General features: G+C 36.0%; 1 long non-coding RNA gene across 1 annotated transcript; it reads right to left on the bottom strand.

Moving 5' to 3' along the window:
* Positions 1-609: 609 nt before the first annotated feature.
* Positions 610-20810, bottom strand: LOC144957439 (uncharacterized). Its single transcript, XR_013642167.1, has 4 exons — positions 20653-20810; positions 12576-12656; positions 9870-9917; positions 610-684 (listed from the first exon to the last, which is right to left on the bottom strand). It is a non-coding gene; the product is annotated as an uncharacterized LOC144957439 (long non-coding RNA).
* Positions 20811-25853: the final 5043 nt, after the last annotated feature.

The raw sequence follows: 25853 nt of genomic DNA, 5'->3' as shown, positions 1-25853 counted from the left end.
TTCAACGCATACATGATCAGTGGGAAACAGCGCTAATCTGTGTCTTCCAATTCATTCATGATCCTTGGGAAATAGCACTATTCCTTGTCTATTAACGCATACATGATCAATGGAAAACAGCGCTAATCTGTGTCTACCAACGCATACATGATTAGTTGAAAACAGCGCTAGTATGTGTCTACCAATGCATACATGATTAGTTGATAACAGCGCTAATCTTTTGTCTACCAACGAAAACATGATTAGTTGGAAATAGCACCAGTCTGTGTATGCCAACGCATACATGATCAATTGATGTTTCCAAGTATTATAATTCCTTCAAAGCCATAAGGCCTATGGAGCCGTACTTTATCCTAGTTTCTATAGTTAAAAGGGCAGTAGCAATGGCCACCCGTTGGATTGGATGCTATTCTGTCGCTAGGTACTTTCCGCTAGATCTATCAGGTTCAGCTACCCAGACACTGATGAGTGGACAGAGGGTGGTGGTGGGTGGAGGTAGAAAATAAATCTCGACTTCACCCTGTATTGATCTTCTTTTGTGTGTGAAGCGAGTGATCTACCAGCTGAGCTATTGGGACACTTTCAATAATAAAGAGGCAAACAAAAAAGTACATTTAATTTAGCTTTATTCCCATTGATAGGACAACACAGGATCTTGTGACTTCAAGTGCAAATCCAACGTATCTGAAAAAAAGATTGATTTAAAAATAAGATGATGTGTCATATCATATATCATGGAAGACCTCCCTACAACATAATACAATAGAAAATTATTGAATTGATATTTGCATTTGGGGGAGGGGGTTTGGGTGGCTCTTTCTGTCTCTCTCTCTCTCTCTCTCTCTCTCTCTATCTATCTATCTATCTCTCTCTTTCTCTCTTTCTTTCTCCCTCTCTCTCCCTCCTCTCTCTCTCTCTCTCTCCCTCCTTCTCTCTCTCCCTCCTTCTTTCTCTCCCTCCTTCTCTCTCTCACTCTCTCTCTCTCTCTCTCTCTCACACACACACCACGCCCCCCCCCCTTTTCCACCATCTAGAAAACACCGAAATAACGACATAACTTTGCAGTCCTTGGTGATGTCATTATCCAGTGGTTGCACTGTATTTTGAAAATGATTTCTCCGGTGTATGTTTTTTTCAAATAAATACGCTTGTTTGAATATCATTAAATTTTATTCATACGAAATTTCAGGGCTCTGTAAGTCCCCGACGAAATGCCATGTTTTCATTATCTTCTCATCATGGATGCCCGACAATGTTGATATCCATATCGATATCATTTAGTTTTGTTATGTATTATTTTTAGGTTAGACCATAAGGTTTTCATTATTATTATTTACTATTTGAATACACACGTCAACTTTTTTATATGCATTTCATTGCTTTTAATTTTTTTTTTAATTGTTATATTTGTAGAATGTGATATTTAAAAAATACTTATTGCTTTCATTATATTTCATCTTCTTATCAAGACTTTTCCCTATATATTTAGATATGATTGTTATCAGTTGTTATCACTTTCTAAAGCTCTGTATAATTTCATTTCAACTTATGGTAAGAAGGTCTATCAGTTAAATCTTGACAACCCATACATTGAGAGAGAGAGAGAGAGAGGGGTGGGGGGAGGAGGATAAAGTTATATGAATTGTGTAGTGAAAATTTAACTGGATTGGTAATAAAAAGTACAACTCATTATGCAACATGTTTATACAGTCGACTCTGCTTAATTGCACACCCTCGGGATTTCGGGTTAGTGTGTCAATTAAGCGGAGAAGCTAATGATAGCATCTAAGCTCCAGCTTTCATGTGGGACCTTCCTTTGTGGGTTTTCTACAGGCTTGATGTTTGTTTATTTGTTTTTGTTGCTTTGCATGTTTTTTTTCTTTTTCTTTTTCTTCCTTTTTTTGTTGTCTATTAAAAATATCATGTTTTATGACCACAAAATGTGACATTGTTTGTAAGAACAATAATCGTGAGGCTGTGGTTGCTTTCTATTCTGTGCAAGTTGTTTATAAACCTTTGTCGTCAGATTGATCATGGCAAACTGCAGCGCGTTCAAAATCAAGCGGCAAAATTAGTTTTGTAAAAGAAAAATAGTGATTATGTCACACCTTTGTTTTGGACTTTACATTGACACCCTGTTAGATGTAAGATTACATATAATTTTGCTGTAATGTGCTATAATCATATTAATGAAACTTTTCCTGCCTATATATCAGATTTGATAAGTGTTTACATTCCCTCACGCTCTTTAAGATCCAACTCTCAAGAACGATTATGCGTTTACATTCCCTCACGCTCTTTAAGATTCAACTCTCAATAACGATTATGCGTTTACATTCCCTCACGCTCTTTAAGATCCAACTCTCAAGAACGATTATGCGTTCATTAAAAAAAAAAAAGAAAACATATGCTGATTGTGCAGTTATTCATGCTGCTCCCGCTGTCTGGAATTCTTTAGCATTCAGTGTTAGGAGCGGGGTTGTGGATTCCCAGTCACCTTTTAAAAAGAAATTATAATCTCATCTGACGAGAAGCTCACTAGATTAAATAAAACAGCCTCTTAATAAGATATACATTTGTTACATCAAAATTCTCATCTCATACTATTATAGTCTCCCTTCATCCGCCATTATTGTTAAATGTACTGATATGATTTTTATTCAATAATTCATGTTAACAGATATTTTTCGTCTCTGTGTGCATATGCACGTTTTGGTTAATATGTGTGTCTTTTTGAGGGTGTGTGTGTGTGTGTGTGTGTGTGTGTGTGTGCGTGCTTGTATAAATGGATGTGTGTACAAAAATGTTTTTAATGATGTTTACAATTGTGTGCGCATAGAGCTGTTTTGTCAACAGGATTGGGCGCTATACAAATAAACTTTTGTTATTATTATTATTATTATTATTATTATTATTATTATTATTATTATTATTATTATTATTATTATTATTATTATTATGGAAAAAAAGCTATGCAAAGATATAAACCTAAACGAGGGATCGACAGATCAAATCAAAATTTGAGAATTAGGTCAGAATCTCCTATAGGGCAAATTTGCGACCTGTCTATCAAAATATTCATTAAATATATATTTTTTTCAATATATTTTCCTTAACATTTGTATAGTTTATATATATTTCAATAATTTTTTTGATTGTGATGAAATTTCAGAAATACATAATTTATGGTCCGGCGGTTACAGCTTTCTAAACTTTTTTTCCCGGTGTTTTTTTCTCGCACTCGATATTAGCAAATAAAGGCATTTGTCTAGTGACTAAAGACTTGTGCATATAGAATGGATTATTATTCTAGGTATTAATTTTGATGCGTAAAAATATCTTTTAGGTCTTGAATGCATTATTCGAGGTGTTGCTTCTTGATCGATAAAGTCATACATTTGAGAGTCGTCTGCATAGAATGGATACATTAAGTCGTGATAGAAAATTTTTTCAGCATTAGCAAGTGGAAATGTGTTATGACATAGTGTTATGGCTATGGTGAGGGCATGATAGATTGTGAGATTGGATATTTGTAGATAATTAAGTCAAAGAAGATTGATAAACAAAGATATCATTTTCGATTGACCTGCAAGTGTGGAACAGGAAGTACAGAATTCCTTGTTTATTACAAACGTAGATCGTACAAGATGTCAAGAACCAACACGTTGCATTCTCCTGATGGACAAGTACATAATCAAATTGACTATATCTTGAAACCTCAACGCTTTAAATCAAGCATTAACAAAGCAAAGACAAGGACATATCCAGGCGCAGACATTGACAGTGATCACGATCTTGTACTTGGAAAATACAAGATAAAACTTTTGAAAGGACACGAAGAAAAGGCTACCCGGGAGAAAGCAAATATGCCTATAATACACTGAGGCTAATTACAAAATCAGAACAACCAAAAACTACCGCAATCGAAGAGAAAAATGGCAACTTGCTGACAAACAAAGATGAAGTAAATAAAAGATGGACTGAATACTGCATGGACCTGTACAACATAGAGCTAACTACAAGAAATTCAGTACTTCGTCCAATTTGTCATACAGCGGAATTGAGCGATACCCCACACATTTTGAAGGAAGAAGTGGGAGCAGCAATAAAAAGTCTTAAACCAAATAAGTCACCAAGAATTGGCAACACATTAACTGTACTGTTAAAATACGTCGGAGAATAGGTAATAAACGTGTCCACAATGCTTTGACAAAAGGTATGAGATCAGGAAGAATGGCCCAAAGACTGGACACAATCCATCGTCATACCCCTCCCAAAGAAAGGGAATTTAAAACAGTGCAAGGATTACAGAACAATAAGCTTGATAAGCCATCCAAGCAAAGTCAAGCTCCGAATAATCCATAACAGAATGAAATCTAGAGCAGAAGAAATACCGGCAGAAGAACAGTCAGGATTCATAACAGGAAGAATTATTGTGGAGCAAATATTTAACTGCAGGGTTCTCACAGTGAAATGCATTCAGCACCAGTGTGCGCTGTACCATTATTTTATAGAATTCAGGAAGGCATTTGACAGAGTCTGGTACGATGGTCTTTGGAATATGATGTAATTTTGAAGAAGGGCTCATCCAGACAATAAAGGCATTGTATGGCAGGTCAAAGAGCACAGTCGTGGTAAATGATCGTTTGGGAACTCCTTTCAACACTACCGCAGAGTCGGACAGGGCTGCATATTATCTCCGATGCTATTCAATATATTCCTTGACAACATAATGCAACATGTGCTGGAGGGTTATCACAACTCGATATCCATCGGCTGCTGCCCTTAGTCTAATTTAAGATTTGCGGACGATATTGACCTACTGGCAGGCACAGAACCAGAACAACAAGACTTAACAGACCGCTTAGCTGAAGGTGCATCGGAATACGGAATGGAAATAAGTACCGAAAGTCACAAATATTGGTGAACAGCAACGCAGAAAGCACTACAAACATCACAGTGGGAAATGAAAAACTAAAAGAGGTCACGACAATCAAATATCTAGGTGTGACACTAAGCAAAGATGGGACTAGCACAATTGATATTCGAAAGATAATTGCAATGGCAACATCAGTAATGACTCAATTAACAAAGATTTGGAAAAGTTGCATGAGTCTTAATGTAATGGTCAAACTGTATAAATCACTGTTGTTGCCAACCTTGTTGTACGGATGCGAAGCTTAGACACTTAGAATGGATGCACAACGGCGCATAAGGGCGTTTGAAAGCAAGTGCTATAGAAGACGGCTACGCGTGTCATATACGGAGCATCGCACAAACAAAGACGTCCTGGAAGAAATAGAAGCCCTGTCAGGCAACAAGAGCCTCTTCTAGTGACTGTGAAGCGCAGAAAACTGTCTTGATTTGGTCACCATACTCGACACGATAGCCTGATCAGGACGGTCCTACAGGGCACAGTCGAAGGCCAGTGCAGAAGAGGGCGCCAAAGGAAGACGTGGCTGGACAATATAAAAGAATGGACAGAGATGTCGGTTCCGGAGCTGCTACATAGGGCTAGCAACAGGCAGGCATGAAGGAAGACTGTAACTTCTGCTTCACGCAATTACCCCCGACGACCATCGGGCCATGAGATTGAGTGAGTGAGTGATCGTACATTCTGCACTTCTTAATGTTATTTTTAACATTATTAATTTTAAAAAATGTACAGATGAGCTTATACTCAACTTCCCCCATAAACTCATCTTAAATGACCCAACAGTTCAACAATAATGAACAAAAAATAGTAAAAGAACACATGAGTCATAAAACTTTGTCAAAACGAACAATTCACAAAGAAAACAGACAGGAGTTCATCATACTCAGATCAATAAGGTGAAATGGAAAAAAAAAGAATTCAAAAGTTAAAGATAAAACAAAACGTTTGATTATTGGTCAATAAAGTTTAGACTATACTAAAGGATCATTTATTTTATCTATCAAACATGTCTAATAGTAGGAATAGTACATTAATGCCACAAATAAGTTACGCTAGAATAAATCTATCCAATGATGTGTTTAATGAAGCATTGAAGTTTGATTTTGGAAATGGTTTGGTGAACATATCAGATGGGTTTGAAACGGAACATGTTCTATGCTGAGATTGGCTTTTGATATTTCATCTCTAATGAAGTGATATTTTACATCAATATGCTTTGACTTTTGATTACTGATTGGATTTTTAGTCAAAGCAATTGCTCCCTGATTGTCACAAAATAGGTTGAATGTTGGATGGTCAGCATCAGTGATTTTATTTAATAAAGAAACCATATTATATTTGCCCTCCTGTGCAGCTGAGATAAGAAAAATGTACTCTGTTTCACAAGTTGATAAAGCCACAGTTGGCTGATTTCTTGATTTCCAAGAAAACATTGGGCGTGTGTTCGATAACTGAAAACAATATCCTGTGATACTCTTTCTGTCTTCTGGACTGCTAGCCAAGTCTGCATCACAGAAGCCAGCCACATTAATCTTTTCAGCTTTCCTGAAAGACAATTTTTGATTCATAGTACTCTTCAGATATCTGAGAGCGTTTTGCCATTGTCAAGTGACATTTCTTTGCGCATTGTGCATGAATTGAGACAGTGGTAATGGTGTAAGAAATGTCAGGTCTGGTAGCTGTCATAACGTCGACCAAAGCTCCAACTATTTGCTTATACACTTGTAATTGTTCATCATCAAGCACTTCATAATTATTGTCATGATTGCATGGTTTCATTTCACATGGGGTGCGTGTTGGTTTGCAGTTTTACATTTCAAATCTATCAAGCAAAGTCTCAATGTAATTACTCTGAGATATAAATTTCATCATCTGTGATCTCAAACTGAATACCTAAGAAATGAGATACAATTCCCTGGTCTTTCATTTGGACATTTTTTCAACTGTTTTCTTTACAGATTTATTTATGTTACATTTGGATCAAATCATAAGATCATCCATCCACACAAGTAATAGACCTGTAAATGAGCTCTATAAAAATTGACTGAAACTCTTCGACAAACTGAAGATTCAATTATTTAAAAAAAAATAAGGGCATAATTGGAGAGGAGAGTGATAAAAACAATACATTAAAATAGTGGGTGTTATTTTTTACTGGAAGTATGACTGCCATAATTTGATGTAGAAGGAATGCTAAATAAGCATGTCATTCATATAGGTAAAGATGACTTCATCAAAGTCATATTCCTGCCTCTGGAATTTTTTGACATAGTCAGAAAAATAATCACCTTTATCATCTTTAACTTCTAGCCATGACCAATTGAATTTATTCCTCACACTCACATCCTTAACTTTATCGATGCTCGACAAGTCTGAATTGCGATCCACGAACAGCTCAGCCATTGTGAGAACATTAGAATAATGTAGCAATGAGCAAACTTGATTTTCAATCAGTAAATGACAGAGAAAAAACTTAAATAAATATGACTTCTGGCCAATACACTGAATTATTAAGTAGAAGTGAATTATCAAGAAGAAACTTCGGCAGGCGTAGCGGAAAAATTCAAAGAATCGAAATTAAGGTAAATCGCCACAAAACAGCAAGCTCGCTTGGGCTTGAGCAAAAACAATGGCAGAAAACGTCCTGATTTGCACGGGAATTAATTAGGCTACTTACCATTGTTCTTATAATCAGGTACTCAATCAGTGAAGAAACGGTCAACCAGTTTGTTTACAATGTGAGGCAATCGAAATGTGCTTTGTTAGCAATCTATCCTAATCTAACTTTCGATTTAAAGGTGTCTCCATCATCTACTAGAGATGTTACTTCCGGCATTCGCATTTTATATTTTTTTATACTTTTAAACCCCTGCTTGTAATTTTGGTCAATTTTGGCTTAGACGAAACAGTGAAATTTATCGCTCGGCGGCTCAGTTAAAATTGGCTACCGTTGGGATCACGACAGGTTGGAAAGTGAAAAAATAATTTAACGAAGGCTGTGTGAAATTACACTGGGATATGTTCAGTCACGCCAATTCTAAAAAGCGCCGCTTAGCCTTGGCAATAAATCCATCGTTAATATTAACGGCTCCCATGAGCTATGCGTAGCGTTATGGAACACTCCTAATTACTTTACGGTCATTCGACTACGATTTGTGAATTCTTTCTTTCTTCACTTCTTTCTTTCCTTTTTTTTTAAATATTTGAATTTGACAAATTGACTGATTTCAGTTAATTGACTGAGAATTTACAGGTCTAAAGTAAGTAAATTTCATTGTCAGGTTTGAAATAGAAACATGGATCATTGACATTTCTGACAAAACCTACTTTCTGTAAGTAAGTATCAAGAAGATTATTCCAATTTCTACTGGATTGTTTCAAACCGTATAGACGTTTCTTCACTCTCAGGACTAAGCGTTCTGTATCATTGTCTTTTGATTTGATTTCGAATCCCTGTGGTTGGTCCACATATTTCTGGAAGTATCTATAGGAGCATTTAGAAATGCAGACTTAACATCCACTTCATCGACTTCATAGTCATGCTGTTTTGACAGCTGTGTAAGGAGTCTGATTGAGCTCCTCTAGGGGTAGGAAAGAAAGTTTCATTGTAATCAATACCTTCTACTTGAGAAAATCATTTAGCAACATATCAAGCTTTGTAGGTTTCATTCCCAATTTGGTCTGCTTTTATTGCATACACACACCCTCCCCATACACACACTCACTCTCTCTCTCCCCCCCCCCCCCCGTCTCTCTCTCTCTCTCTCTCTCTCTCTCTCTCTCTCTCTCTCTCTCTCTCTCTCTCTCTCTTTCTCTCTCTTTGGGTTGAGGAAAAACATCATAAGTGTCATTTCCAATAAAGGCACTCATTTTCTTTTTCATAGCTTCATTCCATTTTTCTTTGCTGTAACTATTGATTGCTTCTGAATAATCTTAGGGACAAAATTTGCATTTTAACAGAAATAACTGTACAAATTGTCAGTATCATCATCTAAATAGTAGTCATTGAGATGTTTGTGTTTCTTTTGTGTTCTTTTGGGTTTCACACAATGTTCTTTTGATTTTGACTCAGATTTAAGTTTCTGTATTTTATCGAGGACTCTATATATACTTCGTTGCTTCTATTGACAGAATTTGCAATTTTAACATAGTGGCCACTTCCACTTTGAAATCGCATTTAACCATATTTTACAGTCCTTCTCAGAGCCAATGGGCCCATAAAGCCAGAATTTATCCTGGTTTTTATAACATGAAACAGATCAAAACAATTGCTTGCTATCCTTTGGATTGGACGTAAGTCTATTGCAAAGTACTTTCCGTCAGATCTAACAAACCCAACTACACAATCACTTTGGGTGGTTGGATGGGAGCATCACCCTTGAATCATATACCTATGATGTTCGCATGGGTGTACGATCCGATAGTGATGTCCTTTCTTCTTCTCTTTACTAGCCTATCCTGCTTCTTTGGTTTGTGATTGTATTTTTGACAGGGGATATATTTTTTTCTGTAAATCTTCTGCCTGTTTGTTCTTGGTTATTTATAATTTAGCTTATGACATCTTTAGGTTATGATTTTGATTTACATTTGTACTATTTTTGTTAGATTGCTTGTTTTTTGTTTCAGCGGTCTCTCATATAACCTCAATTGTGTTGGAAGAGACCTAAAGCAACAAACAAACAAAAAAAAAACACAATCACTTTACGGTGGATAGAGAGGGGGGGGGTCAGAAAAAATGATCGAATTCACACGTGATAGATATCGGTCCCTTTGCTTGTAAGCAAGTGCTTTATCAACTGAACTATCTTGACCCCAAATCATCTTATACACGCGACATAACACCAGTTGGAGGCTGTCGAACACGAATATTATACGAATTTAAATTGATTTGAAGAATTAGAAGAACTTTGAAGAGAAGTGAAAAAATACTTACGTAAGGATAGCTTCCCCTCGAGACACATCTTTTCATTGCTTGACATTTCTATATGATAAAATTATAGAACGATATCATATACATTTCTATAAGATATACTGATAAAACAATACAATAGACAGTTCTATAAGATAAAATGATAGAACGATATAATAGACAGTTCTATAAGATAAAATGATAGAACGATATAATAGACAGTTCTGTAAGATAAAATGATAGAACGATATAATAGACAGTTCTATAAGGAAAATGAGATAACAATATAATAGACAGTTCTGTAAGATAAAATGATAGAACGATATAATAGACAGTTCTATAAGATAAAAGGATAAAACAATATAATAGACAGTTCTATAAGATAGAATATGGACAGTTCTATCAGATAAAATGATAGAACAATATAAAAGACAGTTCTATAAGATAGAATGATAGAACAATATAATAGACATTTCTATATGATAAAATGAAATAACGATATAATAGACAGTTCTACAAGATAAAATGATAAAACAATATAATAGACAGTTCTATAAGCTAAAATGAGATAACGATATAATAGACAGTTCTGTAAGATAAAATGATAGAACGATATAATAGACAGTTCTATAAGATAAAATGAGATAATATAATAGACAGTTCTGTAAGATAAAATAATAGAACGATATAATAGACAGTTCTATAAGATAAAATGAGATAACAATATAATAGACAGTTCTGTAAGATAAAATGATAAAACAATATAATAGACAGTTCTATAAGATAAAATAAGATAACAATATAATAGACAGTTCTGTAAGATAAAATGATAGAACGATATAATAGACAGTTATATAAGATAAAATGAGATAACAATATAATAGACAGTTCTGTAAGATAAAATGATAGAACGATATAATAGACAGTTCTATAAGATAAAAGGATAAAACAATATAATAGACAGTTCTATAAGATAGAATGTGGACAGTTCTATAAGATAAAATGATAGAACAATATAAAAGACAGTTCTATAAGATAGAATGATAGAACAATATAATAGACATTTCTATATGATAAAATGATATAACGATATAATAGACAGTTCTACAAGATAAAATGATAAAACAATATAATAGACAGTTCTATAAGCTAAAATGAGATAACGATATAATAGACAGTTCTGTAAGATAAAATGAGATAACGATATAATAGACAGTTCTGTAAGATAAAATGATAGAACGATATAATAGACAGTTCTGTAAGATAAAATGATAGAACGATATAATAGACAGTTCTATAAGATATACTGATAAAACAATATAATAGACAGTTCTATAAGATAAAATGAGATAACGATATAATAGACTGTTCTATAAGATAAAATGATAGAACAATATAATAGACTATTCTATAAGATACAATAATAGCACAATATAATAGACAGTTCTATAAAATAAAATGATATAACAACATAATAGACTGAATACAGACATGGCCATCTCACCTCTAGTTACTTATTTATTTACTTACTTACATACTTATTTCTTACTTACTCCAGTGTCATCACACAAAGAGGTCGACTGGAAATGGCTCGCTATTCTTCTCTGTCTCGTACCAGACTGTTGCATTTTTCAATGGTCATCCCAGTCAGTCCATCTCTTGATTTGGTCCAGCCAAAATCTTAGGAAATGGAACGAGGTCTTGTCCTATTGCCATTTACTCTGCCCAGGACGATGTTTTTACAGATTGGGTTGTGTCATTTAGTGTGGGCAAAGTATATATTTCCATTTTCGGTCTTTATGGTTTCGAATAATTCTGGGTGCAGATTGACAATATTGCTGGCTGCATCATTGGTCTTCTTTTTCTCTTCTTTTTGTTTCCAGCTTATTTTACCCCTTTCTAGTTAATTATTTATCGTCCAAGTTTCTGACTCGTGCAAGAGTGCATAATGTTCAGTATTCTGTGTCCTGTTGACATTTACACGTAGTCCGGATTAAGGTTGGAGTTTAGTTCTGCAAAACGTTTTCTTGCCATTGCACTTCTGGTTTGGAGCTCGAGATCATTTCAGCCTTTCGTAACTGCTCAATGTGCAGATATGTGTATGATTCAAGTTGCTCCGGGGCTATTTCTATCAAATTCTATAACAGCATTTAGGCCTAGTTTTATCGTCATCACCAATAACTTTCGTCTTTTTGACATACATGACAAGATGTTTTTGACCTGATCTACGGTCTTACTCCACTACGTCCAAATAACTACTACTACTTCTACTACTACTTCTACTACTACTACTACTACTACTACTACTACTACTACTACTACTACTACTACTACTACTATTACTACTACTACTACTACTACTACTACTACTACTACTACTACTACTACTACTACTACTACTACTACTACTACTACTACTACTACTACTACTACTACTACTACTACTACTACTACTACTGGGGGGTGGGTGAGATTAAACAGGAAACTGATAAAAAGAATGAGGTGCGTGTGTGATTGTATATATATATATATATATATATATATATATATATGTGTGTGTGTGTGTGTGTGTGTGTGTATGTGTGTTGTGTTTGTGGGTGTGTGTTTGTGTCTGCATGTGTGTAAGGGTAGGAAAGAATGAGGCAGAGAAAAAGAGAGATAGAGAGATGATGTTCGTTCATCGTGCAAGTGCAAGTATTAAAAAAGGAATTAAGTTCCTAACGTACTTACAGACTTGCAAGCAGCCTTTGATAGATATTAAGGAATACCATCAACTTCAATGGTGGCAATCAGGATTAAGGCAGTCGTATACTTTTTTTACGGATAGAGAGAAAAGTTAAAATGTGAATGAAAGATAACAATTGCCTCATATCTCGTCTCTAATATTAAGTGTTGCCGTTGGCTTGGGACCCATTGTATATCGCTTTGAGCACGTTCAGTAGATATAAAGCTTTATAAAGGCTCATGTTTTTACCAAGATAATAAGATATAATTTATTCATCCAAAAAATGAAAATTCGTTTACAGACGTGGCATGCATGAAAATGTATTTAAACACAAAGTTGAGAATCTATGGCGACAATGTATACATATATAATATCTGCAAATGTACAAATATGTAAAAATATACAACAAAGAACCAATAGCAACATGTTGTATATTAATTTGATAAATTGAGAAAGCCATACCTCTGGCCTTTAGTCCGAACTTGTGTGTGTATATTTAAAAGATAGTATTTGATTTAAATCACATTTGCGCGTTAAAAATTCGAACACCATGTGGCAAAAATAAATTAAGGTGATGTGTTGTCTTTATTTTTATAGATATAAGGACGATCAATCCCCCCCCCCCCCACTCCGCCTGAAAAAAAAAAGCAAACTCTGGTTTATCTCATCCAAATGTCAAGGGGAATAACCCTTCAACAACACAATCATAATTTGTTTAATTTATTTGTTATATCCCTTTTTCTTCTGTCATTACATCACGCATTATTGTTTCGGTGTATAGGCTGAATAGTGAAGGAGAAAGGATGCACCCCTGCCTCACTCCCCGCTTTATTGGGAACCATTTTGTAAGTCGAAATTCTAGTCTAACCGATGCTGTCTGTTGTTGGTAAAGATTGTTTATGAGGTTGACTATTTTGTAGTGGCAGTTTAAGTTCTTCAAAGTTGTTACTATTTGTTCGTGATTTACGCAGTCAAACGCTTTGCTGTAATCTATGAAGCACATGTGTAGATCTATGTTTACCTCCCTGCTTTTTTCAATCAGTGTCCTGATATTAAATATTTGGTCTCTTGTTCCCCTGTTTGGTCCAAAGCCTGCTTGAGTTTCGCTGACTTCTTCCTTCACCACGTTCTCTAATCTCTTCAAAATAATTTTCAGTAAGATCTTGCTTGCATGGCTGATGAGTGATATCGTCCTGTAATTTGTGCATAGCTGTAGGTCTCCTTTTTTGGGGATTGGTATAAATACAGCCTTTGTCCATTCATTTGGCCATCGTTCTTCGTGCCATATCTTTTTACAGAGAGTGTGATATAATGCAGTCCCCTTGTCTCCACAAGTTTGGATCATTTCTCCCGATATTTAATCGTTTCCTGCTGATTTGCCTGTTGGGAGCTGTTTAATTGCCCATTCTACTTCGCTTCGTAGGGTGGTAGTTCATCTCCATTTGGTTCCATCATTGGCAATGTGTTTGTGTTGCCATCGTACATTTCCTTACAGTATTCAGCCCACCTATCTGCGATTTTTTCTGGGTTGTTAAGGGGTGTGCCGTTGGTATCTTTTATGGTCGATAGGCGTGGTTTGAACTCATTTGTTAGGTTGTTGATTTCTTTGTGCATTTTATTTGTCTGATTGGTAATACATTGCCAGTTCTATGTCATCGAGTTTTTGTTTAATGCGTGATGTAATTACAGAAGAAAAAGATGAAGAGTACAGTGCCGTTAAGATAAATGGCAGGAAGATCTCTGACCTACGATATGCAGACGACACGGCGCTATTGTCAACAACATCAACAGGTCTCAACAAACTAATAAAAACGGTAAAAAACATAGTAAAGACAAAGACCTATTATCAAACGCAAAGAAAACGAAAATAATGAGCACAGATAAAAGCAGCACTGCTCAGGTCGAAATAGAAGGAGAACAACTGGAAAATGTTACAAATTTCATTTACCTTGGAGCTAAAATAGAAGCCAATGGAAAATCGGCACCAAATATCAGGAGAAGACTTGCAATTGCAAGCAACAAACTAAACAAAATGATGGCAATCTGGAAGAGCGAGGAAGTCAGACTGAAAATGAAGAGCCTAACATCCTGTATTTTTCCCACTGCAATATATGGATGCGAGACATGGTCTATAACCAAAGAATCAGAAAAGAGAATAACCGCCTTCGAAATGAAATGCTATAGAAAAATCTTACGCATCCCGTGGACAAACAAAGAAAGCAATGCAAACATCATGAAAACACTAAGACTAAAAAAGCCCCTGCTAATGAGTAAGATATAAAAATCAATTACTTTGGGCACCTGAAAAGACCCGACACACTAGAGAGAGATGTACTGGAGGGCATGGCGGAGGGCAAAAGAGGCAGAGGAAGACCACAAAGAAGATGGCAACAGGATATACAGGAATGGCTCAACAACGGCGTGACGGAATGTGGCAGATGGGCACAAGACAGAGACTTCTTCCGAAGGACTGTGTGGGGGGCTACGTCCAAGTGATATGCCACAGAGAGAGAGATATCCCTTTACTTAATATGCCTAGAGAAACGGCCTGATGTCTTGTAAAAGATGGCTCCAACCCAACAGCATCTATAGCCACCTTTCACAATGCAACAGGCAAACGATGATCTAAACGTTAGGAAAGGCAGATTGAGAATGTTAAAAAAATTGTCGGGAGAGTTTAGACGCTATAATCCTTCGCCACATTGGCTAACTGAGCGATGAGTGCCAGTCTAGTTCTGATCATCGGTAGGCGTGCAGCAACAACTTCTAATATTGTTACACTACTTTGTTATGATAATACATACACGCAGTTAATTCCTCGCCTCATTTGTGTGGTCACATCGCAACGCTCTGTGGTCGCGGCTCTTTGCAACAACGCGTACATATGAGACGGGTGGAAAGTCCCCACTGATGAAGTGAAGCTGATATAAGACTGGTTCACGACCGCTTTTTTTCTCTCGCTTCGTTTAATTTGCTGGATTTTTAGATGTTATATATTTAATTAAATGGAAGTGTGCTTATCAATGGTGACATTCCGGAATTTAGTTTACCATTTCTTAAACGGATTGTTTATTTATTTAGCAACGCATTTTAGTCAAGATAATGCAATCTTCATCATCATCATTGTCATCAAATGTCATTATCATCATTGTCATCTCCATCATCATTTCTCCCTTCCCCAAACTTTTATTATCTCCCAACCATAGTATCTTTATCATTCACCTACCCCCTTCCTTCTCCAACATTATTTCCTGTTATCAATTTTTTGCTCACTATAACACTATCACGAGTCACTTCACCATCACCTATCTAATACAATAACAGCAACAACAACAACAACTCCTACTACTACTACTACTACTACTACTACTACTACTACTACTACTAATGCTACTACTACTACTACTACTACTACTACTACTACTACTAGTATTATTACTACTACTACTACTACTACTACTACTACTACTACTACTACTACTACTAAAACTAGTATGACCACTACTAATACTACTCAGTGACGCCGACAATAAATTTGGCTCACAAGAATTGCGGTGGTAGGGATGATGATGTGGTGTTGGTAGTTGTAGTAGTAGTGATAGTGATGATGATGTGGTAGTGGTGGTTTTGATAGTGGTAATGATAATGATTACGTGATGGTGGTGGTTGTAGTAGTAGTGGTAGTGAAGATGATGTGCTGGTAGTGGTTGTAGTAGCGGTAGTGTTGATGATGTGGTGGTGGTTGTAGTGGTAGTTATGATGATGTCGTGAAGCTGGTGGTGGTGGTTGTAGTAGTAGTGGTAATGATGATGATGTGGTGGTGGTTGTAGTGGTAATAATAATGATGTGGTGCTGGTGGTTGTAGATGTGGTTGTAGTGATGATGATGTGGATGAAATAGTGTTAGTTCACATGATGTGGCAGTATTGGATTTAAAAGTGGTAGTGGTGGTAGTGATGATTATGTGGTGTTGTGGTGGTGGTTGTTAGTGATAATGATCTGGTATAGGTGGTTGTAGTAGTAGTGATAATGATGATGATGATGTGGTGGTGGTTGAAGTAGTGGTAGTCATGACGATCTGGTGGTGGTGGTATCGTAGTAGTATCGGTAGTGATAATGATGTGGTGTTAGTGGCTGTAGTAGTAGTGGCAATGATGATTATGTGGCGGTGGTAGTTATAGTAGTAGTAGTGATGATGATGTGATTGTGGTTGTAGTAGTAGTGGTAGTGATGATGATGTGGTGCTGGTTGTGGTAGCTGATGGTTGTAGTGATGATGATGTGGTTGAAGTAGTATTAGTTGAGATGATGTGGAAGCATTGTATGTAAAAGTGGTAGTGGTGGTGGTTGTTTGTGATGATGATGTGGTGGTGGTGGTTATAGTAGTAGTGATAGTGATGATAATGTGGTGGTGCAGGTTGTAGTAGTAGTAGTAGTGATGACGATGTGGTGGTGGTGTAGTAATTGTCGCGCTGGTTATAATGATGTGGTGTTGATGGTTGTAGTAGTAGTGGTTAGGATGATGATATGGTGGTGGTGGTTGTAGTAATAGTTAGTAGAAGTTGTAGTAGTAGTGATGATGATCATGTGATGGTGGTTGTATTATTAGTGGTAGTGATGATGGTGTGGTGCTGGTGCTTGTAGCTGTAGTTGTAGTGATGATGATGTCGTGGTGGTGGTGGTTGTAGTAGTGTTGGTTAAGATGATGTGGCGATATTGGATGTATAGTGGTAGTGGTGGTAGTGATTATTAATTTGGTTCTGATGGTGGGTGTTAGTGATGATGATGATGTGGTGTTGGTGGTTGCAGTAGTAGAGGTAGTAATAATCATGTGGTGGTAGTGGTGATGGTGTAGTTGTAGTGGTAATGATAATGTTATGGTTTTGTTGGTTGTAGTAGTGGTAGTGATGACGATATGGTGGTGGTGGTGTAGTAGTAGCGGTAGTGATAATGTTGTGGTGTTGGTGGTTGTAGTAGTAGTGGTAGTGATAATGATGTGGTGATAGTTGTGGTGTAGTAGTAGTGGTGATGATGATGTGGCCGTGGTGATTGTATTAGTTGTGATGATGAATATATGGTGGTGGTCGTAGTAGTAGTGGTTGCGATGATGATGTGGTGCTGGTGGTTGCAGTAGTACTGGTGGTGATGGCGGTTGTAGTAGTAGTGGTAGTGATGATAATGTGGTGGTGGTGGTTGAAGTGGTAGTGGTGTCAGTGATGGTTGTAGCAGTAGTGATTGTTTGGTGGTTGGAGAGGGGGGGGGAGGGTTATCATTGGAACAAATTGGCCTCACCGAAATTTGACGGAAGTTGCCCGGAACCCGGAGTTTTGGCATCACTGAACTACTACTACTACTACTACTACTACTGCTGCTACTGCCATCACATTGATTTGCACAAAGTCCCCCAAAAGTCAGCCTCTCTCTCCTTCTCTCCTTCTCTCTTTCTCTCTCTCTCTCTCTCTCTCTCTCTCTCTCTCTCTCTCTCTCTCTCTCTCTCTCTCTCTCTCTCTCTCTCTCCCGTTGTTTTATTTTTTTAATCTGTCTCAAATAAAGTTTAATGTTCGGTTATTTCTATACTATGCTGAACTTGCCATCTCGTCATGAATTATAATTTGAATATAATACAGGCTTTTTATTAGTAATTCATCACTCCGACACCTTTAATGAGTTAAATAAATACAACTCGTCTCTTGCATCACTACCCCATTGCATACCGGTCTTTGATAACTCTCATTGACACACTGCCTACAAACTACACAGAGCTAGTCAATGGCCGTAACCATCCCGGCTCAAGACGCGTGCGACGAGGTCTTGACTCTCTTGTAGGTCATGCATTAGTTAACGAAATTGTACCGATCGATGTGATACGAGAAAAAAGTTACCCGGATCTACCTTCTTACGTCACATCTCGCGCCATGAACGAGATCTCGGTAGTACCGATGTAGCATATCGTTTGGAGCCTTCATAAATGCGGTACATCTTCAAAGGACACGGTTGAATAAACGTGATGATTGGTTTTGTAACATCAAAAGCCCTGTGGCCTGGACCACGAAGTTTTGTATGTAATGGTTACGTCATTCTTTCAACGCTCATGAATTAGTAAGGCTGGACTCACAATCTAAAAACGAAAATTGTATTTTAAACTCTTTTGAATCAAAGTACATCAACGTGCTCGTCTCATTGAGATGTGAAAAATGATATCAAAATCAAGAAAACTGGCCTATAAACAAACAGTTGTATAAAAATGCAAAAATTATGAAAAACAATTTCAAAATCAAATTTATTCGTAAAACAGTTGGTTTCAACTCTCAATGTTCTTCTTTTTTCAAGCTGATTTCAGCAATGTGACATTCCAATTCCAAGAACTATATATATTTCCTTTTGGATTTTAGGTATTAAGCCTACTCAAAAATTTGTTACATTTATTTGCATAACATTAGCGTAATACATGGAAGGCGAATAGAAACTTTGTTTCGGCCGGCCGGTTAGAGAACCCGTGATTGGTCGAAGACTTCGGACACTCGATTCACAATTCAATACGAATAGATCGTGGTGGTAGATCAAAGAATGTGACATTTTTTATTCACTAACCATTTTTCCTGATACTAAATTATACAAAGTAATCATTTCGCATCAGAACAAAATAACTTCGAAGTTCATTTCTCTCTATTACAATAAAATTGATACCACAAATACAAAATCGACCTACAAATAAGGGACTTATACATTATACATAATGAAGTTTCAAGTTACAATAATTGTCATCAAAATCATTATTTATCACCAAAGTCGTAATTTTTGTCCGATTTTTACCAAACAAAGTGAAATGTCAACGATTTAAACCTTCAAATAAAAAAAGGATCGCAATTTCTGCAACATATTTTATTATTGTTGGAAAATAATAAATATCAAAGCACAATTGTTCTTAACCGTTTTCATCTTCTAACGTGAAAGGCAGGATCTCCAATTTCGTTCTGAATTGTTGTAACGAGAGAAAGGGAGAGAAAATTTGATCACGTGATCGTTCGTACATCTTTACGAGTGCAATCGTTAACTTGGTATTATCTGTGGAGACCCCACGAGCACGCCCCCCCCCCCCTTATTTTTTTTTCTGGTTGAGATCTCCCGAACCCACATCAACGCAAACTAACGATAATATAATCTGATGAAATGTTTGCTTTTACTTGCAATATCAAAGCTAGTGGTAAAAACAGTAAATAATAATTACGTCGGCCGGAGTCGAATACGACATCCGACTCAGCAAATTGTTTTTGAAATTAGAAAACTAAATGAAAGTCTATAATGACTGAAAGATCAAGTAATTTAAATATAATAAAAGTGCTGTGACACTACGGAAGTCCACCCTTAAAAGAACCCAATGGCATGATAGAAGGTCGTTTTCTGCGAAAGAAAACACGAAAACCATATCTAAAGCTGGCACGCACATATCTAGGTTAACCGACCCAAATGTAAACAAACACGAGAGGACCGATTGTAAGTCTACTGGAGTGTGTAGTTGTTCTAATTCTAGGCGAATATCATGCTGTAGAAGTTTTTTAAAAAACCAATGGCATGATAGAAGGTCGTTTTCTGACGCTAAAGAAAACACGAAAACTCACCACAACAACAATAATATCAGTAAAACACACCCGCCCACAAATGAGGCCAGCACACGTAAGTCGTGATCCGTAAGAAATTCCGTCCCCGGTTGAAAATATCAAAACGAATTATCATAGATATCGCTGAGTCAGGTGGGCGATGGACGGTAGGGGTAATATAATATAATGTATGTAGAATTCCAAATCCTAATACAAATCAATCACAGCATTCTAAGATGTAATGAAATAAGAATTTATGTGACAATTCGTTCGTCGAAATGAGAGTCACAGAACGGTCCCAAGAAATAGTAACGTGACTCGTACATGTTTCTGTACTCATGGAAAATCAACCAAAGTGTTGAGATGGAATTAAGGATGAGGATAAATAGATAACTATGTGAAATTGAATGTAAGCGTAAGCTTCCATTTAATAAACGAGCAGCAACAGTTTCATTACCAAGGATAAATAGATAAAATCAAACTTACGAGCAGCTGGAAGATATTCATCTTGTTTGGTTGAATTATTTCAGAGTGAAGTTTTCTCACGCAAACATAGGTTTATATAGAGCATTTTAGTCCACTCCCCGATTGTCTAAAGTCACGTGTCATTGAATCCATTGGACAACGTATCACACGAGTGAGAGTAGAGTCTGTGATATCCATAGAGTCACCAAACATTAGTGATATCATAGACTTTCCCTTGTAAAAGTTTATTGGTGATACCTATCTGTGGACGACAGTACAGCCACGAAGCTCGCTTTTCCACAACTCTCTTTGCATTTGTCATTAGCGACAAGGCGTGAGTGAGGGCTTGGCGAACAATAGAGTTACCAGCTTGGATTATTTTAATCCAAACAGCCTGTTATTCAGCGAGTGTCATACCACAAGACCACGAAGCTACACGTTATCATAACTATGTGGGATACATAATTTTAACATATCCTTAACATTTCAGGACTGCCAGCATTACACTATTTTGTAAAGTAGTCCATCAGAGCCATACGGCCAAAGGAGCTAAGTTTCTTTGCGTTAAATAGACAATAGCAATTGAAGTAGTAGTTATTATAGTTCTACATTTTGTAACATGTAATTGTTTTATTTGATTTGAACATACCTAGAAAAAGTCTTTAGTAAAATAAAGATCCGAACAAATGTGTATGAACTGTTTCAGACAAAGCAAGAAAGAAGATTACCAGAAAAAAAACATCCCAAAAAACAAATCTACCTCGACTGGTCCAGATCTTTATCTTATAGTAGTACTGGTAGTTTATTGATGGTAACTTCTATTATTTGCAGGAGCACTTAGAAATGAGTCATAAGGAACGGCGATTGTGTGTGGGTGCTCTGTGTGTGTGTGTGAGAGAGAGAGAGAGACAGAGAGAGAGATTCCTGGAACTTTAAAAAATATATTTAACTAACTGTAAATAATGCAATGAACGAAGACGGAACAATTCTCATTAAGTAACCTGACAGAAAGATAAGCTGATAGATTTCAAGATGTGAGCGAGTGATGAAGTCGGAGAGGTGGGGACGGAGAAATTGTCAGGGATTAGCTTGGAGTAACAAAAATAAAACAAAATACGATCATGTAAAAGTTTCAGACTTGAAGAAAAAGTTGAAACGTTAAAAATCACAATTCTCAATCACACAAAATATTTCAATCATCCCTCCTCTTCTTTCGTTCTCAAACTAACACATTCTCATTCATCTTCAAGCTTTTCGACAACCTGCCATTTTCAACAGAAAATACAGTGTATTTAGAAAGGGGACAAAGACTAATTTTCAGAGGCGGGAGAGCGCTTCTACTACTACAAATAGAGATTATGCCGTTAAATTACTATTACTATAATACTACAGCGGATAAGCACTTCGTATTATTATTTACCAATCTTATGGCAGGCAGGACGAAAACGTAATCAAATCGTTTAAAAACAACCGTCCTCCATTTTTGATGAGTTATATATCAATCCACACATTAGCATAATGTCAAGACTAAACAAACATAAAATATTAATCTGAAAAACAAGCCGTAACAAATAGACCCCCTAATCCAGGTGTTTTTTTAAATTCCTCACGTGAAATGATGTGTCGTTGTTTTGTTATTGTCGTCGTCAGCATCATCATCATCATCATCATCATCATCATCATCATCATCATCATCATCATCATCATCATCAACATCATCTTCATCAACCTCACTATCTATTATTAATATTATCACTACTACTACTAATACTACCACTACTACTACTACTACTACTACTACTACTACTACTACTACTACTACTACTACTACTACTACTAGTACTACTAGTACTACTACTACTACTTCTACTACTACAACTACTACTACTACTACTACTACTACTACTACTACTACTACTACTACTACTACGACTATTACTACTACTACTACTACTACTACTACTACTACCTACTACTACTACTACTACTACTACTACTACTACTACTAGTACTAACTACTACTACTACTACTACTACTACTACTACTACTACTACTACTACTACTAGTAAACATAACATTTAGAAATATTTTTTCTTTCTAAAAAGTATTTTCTAATGATATACCAGTATGTAATATGAAAAAAGATTGAAAAACGAATTTGTAGTTTTAGTGGTGTTAATAAAGCGTAGAACTATGGGTAGCCATTGTGATGGTGGTAGTGGTGGTGTTGGTATTATTATTATTATTCTTACATATTATTATTATTATTATTATTATTATTATTATTATTATTAGTAGTAGTAGTAGTAGTAGTAGTAGTAGTAGTAGTAGTAGTAGTAGTAGTAGTAGTAGTAATAGTAGTAGTAGTAGTAGTAGTAGTAGTAGTAGGAATATTAGTAGAATTATTAGTATTAGTATTAGTAGTAGTAGTAGTAGTAGTAGTAGTAGTGGTAGTAGTAGTAGTAGTAGTAGTAGTAGTAGTAGTAGTAGTAGTAGTAGTAGTAGTAGTAGTAGTAGTAGTAGTAGTAGTAATTGTTGTAGTAGTTGTATTAATAGTTGTAGTAGTTTATAATAATAATAATAACAATAGTAGTAGTAGTAGTAGTAGTAGTAGTAGTAGTAGTAGTAGTAGTAATAGTAGTAGTAGTAGTAGTAGTAGTAGTAGTAGTAGTAGTAGTAGTTGTAGTAGTAGTAGTAGTATTAGTAGTATTAGTAATAGTAGTAGCAGTAGTAGTAGTAGTAGTAGTAGTAGTAGTAGTAGTAGTAGTAGTAGTAGTAGTAGTAGTAGTAGTAGTAAATGTAGTAGTAGTAGTAGTAGTAGTAGTAGTAGTAGTAGTAGTAGTAGTAGAAGTAGTAGTAGTAGTAGTATAGTAGTAGTAGTAGTAGTAGTAGTAGTAGTAGTAGTAGTAGTAGTAGTAGTAGTAGTAGTAGTAGTAGTAGTAGTAGTAGTAGTAGTAGTGGTTATGGTAGTATTATCCAATACCAGCAATACTACCACAACACTCAATATTCCTACCACCACTTCTACAACCACCACTACCGAACATTATCATCCCTACTATCACTACCACAGATCATATTATTGTTTCACACTGTTATACACGCTGACATCTTTGTTCACGATTGTTATATTATAAAATAAATTAAGTTTTAAGCGTAACCTCATAATTACTATATAATTCAATTCGTTGTGTGTTTGGGTTAGTCATCCTAGACATTTCAATCTGGGCAAACGTGCTTTGCATTTGTCTATGTCAACATACAACGTTGTGCGACCGTTACACGTGCCACAACTGAATGTGTTCATCACACTTATATGTGTAGTATATTATTGTTCCGTTTTTTCAGTTCACAATCCTTTCCTTATTTTATCCAAGTATATCTACTTGCCATTCACTCATTAAAAGAGCAGTCACAGCAATAGCTTAGATCTGTTGGGACAAGGAGCAAAAATCAAAATTCAATATTAACGGGGGGGGGGGGGGGGGGAGGTTGTGTGATGAGTTGAGTAATGGATGTTGGTGTAGCTTTTATTATTTTATTATTTCATCAGCACTGTTGGTAAATTCATAGGTGTAGTATACTGGCAAATCAGATTATTTTCATTTTGACCAGAATTTTTAAAAATACAAACTTTTGTCTAAATGATACAATGGCAGAGAATCCACATGTAGTCAACACTCCAGGATCAGGGTTCCACTTGATTGATAAGCAATGATAACCTCCAATACCGTCCAAAATCTCTTAAGCAAAATTAAGATTTAAAATGTTAGGAAATCGGTTAAGATCTTTTCCTCCAATGTAAGCTAGACACGCACAAATATCACAATATTATGTAAATAACTTTATCGGCGCAGCCCATCATTAATTAAGAAATCTTAATGAATTCAGTGGACCGTCTGTCTTCTAAATGACATGGCGTTGACTCTTTGGTGTGTCATTGAATGTTTAGAAACGCACACATATGATGGATCATTGGTGTGTATCAGTATAGCACTTAATCTATCCAGAAGAAATAAAATACTCCACAAATCAACGGCTGTCACCACTACCACCACCACATGCAACATCAGCTCCACTACAACCACCAACATCATCATCATCATCATCATCATCATCATCATCATCATCATCATCATCATCATCATCATCATCACCATTGTCGTCGTTATCGTCGGCATGGTCATAATCATCATCATCGTCATCGTCATAACCATCGTCTGAAATTTTAGGTTTTATTCGTAAAATGTCCTTGAAATTTGAATCTGAGGGAAGGCATCCTGGAAGTAGTAATGCTAATAATATATTATATTTGCTTTGCACTCTTCCATATCACGAGGAAGTGCTCAGAGCGCTTTACTTGGGAAATCAACACTTCAATTTGAAAAATACCAAAGACTTGCGATGATTTTAAAACATATCTTTCGATGAAGTTTGTTCCACAGGGTTGGGATGTTTCTAGAAAATGATCGCGCTCCATATGACACGTAAGAGCTCTTTCCTTAAGTGACAAGCAAATTTTCATCGGATGATGAGCGAAGGAATCGGGTTGGTGTATATAACTCCAATTTATTATAAAGATAAGTTGATTGATATAATGTGTTGAGGCATTTAAAACACAATATCAGAAATTTGTACAACATTCGCTCCTTAACAGTTAGCCAATGCCAGTTTGCTAAAATTAGATTTTGGTGGGATGTTGTCATGTAACCATTTGTCTGCATAAAAAAATTGCATGAAAACTTCATCTTCAGTTTTTTTCGACTCAAAATAATGTATTTTGTGACCCATAGTATGGTTAAATCCTGTCCATTTTTAGTTTTAGTGGACTGATTTCATGAAAGAATAGCAAATAGTCTACGTAAAGGCAAAAACATATCAATGAAAAGTAAAACCTCTCCTCTATCTTCAAAAACCAATCACTTTGTTATTAATTACGTCATGTGGTCACAATCCAATTAGAGAGCGAGAGGAGAGTTTTTCCCTAAACTCGTTTTCTTTGACTTTTAAATGCGTTTTACTCAAAACTGCAATTTTCTCCTCCCTCAGTTTTCAACCAATCTTCTTCAAACTTTCTACAAATAAGTGTCATACAAATACGCAGGTCCTCTAGGAGCCGGATTTTTGAGGAAAAAAGTTTATTAGTAATTTGAAATTATGTAACTTTAACCAAGGAGAATAATTGAGTAATAAATTGGAATATTATTTTTAAAACTTCTAA

The sequence above is a fragment of the Berghia stephanieae genome, chromosome 12, assembly GCF_034508935.2.
Source record: "Berghia stephanieae isolate SIO BIC M18660-M18661 chromosome 12, UCSD_Bste_1.3, whole genome shotgun sequence".
Classification (NCBI taxonomy): Eukaryota; Metazoa; Mollusca; class Gastropoda; order Nudibranchia; family Aeolidiidae; genus Berghia; species Berghia stephanieae.
Note: the sequence above shows the minus strand (reverse complement) of the source record. Positions and strands in the feature narration are given on the sequence as shown.